Source organism: Crocuta crocuta, unplaced genomic scaffold, assembly GCF_008692635.1.
Source record: "Crocuta crocuta isolate KB4526 unplaced genomic scaffold, BGI_CrCroc_1.0 scaffold20, whole genome shotgun sequence".
In the NCBI taxonomy this organism is placed as follows: Eukaryota; Metazoa; Chordata; class Mammalia; order Carnivora; family Hyaenidae; genus Crocuta; species Crocuta crocuta.
Window position 1 is genome coordinate 1,486,855 of NW_027527932.1, and position 3,551 is coordinate 1,490,405.

Below are 3,551 nucleotides of genomic sequence, written 5' to 3' on the forward strand. Positions count from 1 at the left end.
CGAAACACTCCATTTTCTTCAGATTTACACTAATTGATTTTCAGATTTGTGTTCATATTTGTTATTTTGAGACTTCTCTTTTCTTTTCTAACTTTTCTTTTCTTAGGCCTTTCTTTTCCAGGTTAAATCTCCTATTTTCTGTATCCCAAGACTTCAGCCTTTTTGTTTACTTTTTTTCAAATTTACTTGATGGGCTAATGCAGATCCTCAAAAGAATGTCCTAAATATAGGGCTGCCTCTAGGTATATGAGGCCTCAAACAAATAATTTTTGAGACCTCTTTCTACATAAATAATTGTATTAAAAAGTATTATAAAATTCATAGGCGTATGTCAAATGTAGTGTTTTATTGGATCTAGTTTAGAACACTGGATAGAGCCTTTTATATTTAATATTCAGTCAGTATATGTGAAGATTCTCCTTTATTCTCCATGTTCTTTATTGTCAAGTGCATTATTTCCGTCTCCTACCATGATAAAAAAAAATAGCAATACTCTTATTACTCACGATACTTACAGTACTCTGCATTGAAGCAATATAGATCTGTATTTCTGCAGCATTATTGAATGCTGGTTATTGTTACTTATGATGCTACATCATCCATCAAGCCACTTGTGAGTATTCGCTTTCTAATGACTCCCTCAAAGGCTCTCGCTGTATTTCATTGATTATGACCACAGATGCAGTTCTCTTCCGGAGTATGCAGGAAAGTATGAACAATAATTTGTGTCCTGGTTATGTTGCATTTACCGCTTGGAATTTTATTACGTAAATACGGAACAATACATCTTTCAACTCTGTCTTCTCTCGAATTCTTTATGTAGCAACCACTACATTCCTAGAAAGTGACTATGTTAATGTTTGGTGCACACTGCCTTCCATTCACTGCCACCGGCAGAGACGCCTGTAGAAGGAATGACAAAAGAGGCCTCACTGGCACGAGGAAGGTCTGTCCCTCATCAGGCATGACGTTAGCTGACCTGTAAAAGCATATGTCCTCACATCAATGGAAGCAGGAGAGGACACCAGCCGGGATCACACAGAATAAAGGATACCTGTTGCCACCCTGGGTTACCTTTGGGTGCTAAGGGTCAGACACAGAACCATAAAACAAAGCCGGACAAGAGCTGACACATGGGTTCGCACATGCAGCTTAAGCCAAGGGTCTGTAGGTGTTGGACCAGTGTGTCCTATGTCCCGTGTTAGAGAGTCACTAAAAATCATCCTATCACTGCCGTCCTGGCAGCTCAATCTACATGATCCTGTGAAAGAAGTTTTGACCTTGTAGCGTGAGCATTCCACTTGACGGGGTGTCCTGCTGCAGCCAGGACCTCAGGAGACCGTTTGGCACGTGGATAGGGTGAGATGGTGAGAGGGCACCGGGAAGGGGTGAAAGAAGAGCAGGGCCCACGTGGGTCCCGGCCGGGGCCAGGGTGCCTCCCAGGAGGCTTCTGCTGACCCTGGCTGGTCCCAGGCGCTGGAGGAGGCCTTAGGACGTTTCCGAGAAGACACTTCCGGAGACCAGATCCCGTGCAAAACCAGACCTGAGCCTGCCCCCCCCATCGGCACTGTTAACTCCCAGACACCGGGAGGGAACTTAAACTTCAAAGAAGTGCGTTCCTGTGGGGCAGGGGTCTCGGTGCTGCTGCTGACAGGTGTGACAGCGTGGAGGCTCTCAGCTTACGCATTTGTGGAAACGGCTTTTTCCACCCTAATCCTTGATTGTTGGGTTGAGTATGGAATTCAAGGTTAATAGTCATTTTAGCTCAGAACTGTTCTTTGAAGGCCTTTGTTCCACTCTCTTCTCAGATCGAGTGTAGCTGATTAGAGGTCTGACGCTGGCCAGAGTTTTAATTTTTTATAAGTATCTTTAAAATTTCTCTTTCCTACTGAAGGTTCTTAGTGTCTTCTCTTGATTATTGAACTTCATTACTGAAATACCTGGCACTGGGCATTACTGAGACGTCCAGGGCAGACAACAAACTGCCTAGAGCCACTGAAGCATCCACTGCATGGATGATTTGTTGTGCCTTTTTACAAGAGCTATTTTTTAAAAAATTTTTTCCCTGTCTTCATACGTTTTTATTTATTTATTTTTTTACAAATAGTTTATTGTCGAGTTGGTTTCCTTACAACACCCAGTGCTCATCCCCACAAGTGCCCTCCTCCATGCCCATCAACCCCCTTCTCTTCCCCCCACCCCCATCAGTGTTTTTATGTTTTTAATGTTTTATTTATTTCTGAGAGAGAGAGAGAGAGAGAGAGTGAGCAGGGGAGAGTCAGAGGGAGAGGGAGACACAGAATCTGAAACAGGCTCCAGGCTCTGAGCTGTCAGCACAGAGCCCGACGCGGGGCTCGAACCCACGAACCGTGAGATCATGACCTGAGCCAAAGTCGGACACTTAACCGACTGAGCCACCCAGGTGCCCCACAAGAGCTGTTTTTTAAAAAGGAAACTCAGTACAAAAGGCCAGGAGGGGCCACACCATTAAGCCTGGTGCTGTGTATAGCACAACCACTACTTGTAACCAGGTGTGGGAGGGATGTCACTTCTAAGAGCCAGGCTTTCCAGCCTAAGAGAAGTGAGCTGCCACTATCGCACAGAGCAAGCAAGAGAAAAGAAAGGGAAACCAAACACCACAGAGCATCCGTCCAGTTCTGCACAGTTTTATTATATTAACCTTCAAAAATACAGGCAATCTTTTTCAGATGTAACTCAAAGACCACTTTGCTGCAAAAGATTTTGAGAAGACTTCTTTTGATGGACAAGTTAAACATTAGAATTTAGAATTAGTATTTCATCAATTAATAAATGTCAAGCTTAAAAAATTTTCTGTAATGCTGAGTCTAGAGTGTGTGTGCACGTGTATACGCATTATGTGACTTAGGTAGCTTATTGCCTTGGGCAGTTGATTGGCATCTGAATTTGTACAATAATGTCCTTTGACTCCTGGAAAATCCTTTGTGGTTTCCTTGATGATTTCTTTCTATTTGTTTTCTCTCTCTGCCACTCCATTGATTTGGCATGAGCCTTCGTAGGCTGATCTTCTTAGTTTTATTACCTTTTCTCTTAGTTTTTCAGATCACTTTGTTCTACTTCATGTGGTGATTTTATTAGATTGTATCCACAATTTTATTTGAATTTCACATTCATATTATAATAGTTCCTCCTCATTAGCTATTTGCATTTTGTTGATACAATATCTTTTCACTCCTTTTTAAAAACATTTTTTTTTTAAATGTTTTATTTATTTCTAGGAGAGAGCGCGAGAGACAGCGTGAGCAGGGGAGGGTCAGAGAGAGAGGGAGTCACAGACTCTGAAACAGGCTCCAGGCTCTGAGCTGGCAGTCAGCACAGAGCCCGACGCGGGGCTCGAACCCACGAACCGCGAGATCATGACCTAAGCGAAAGTCGGACGCTTAACCGACTAAGCCACCCAGGCGCCCCTTTAAAAACATTTTTTAATGTTTATTTTTGAGACAGAAAGAGAGAGCATGAGTGGGGGAAGGGCAGGGAGAGTTGGAGACACAGAATCCAAAGCAGGCTCTTGG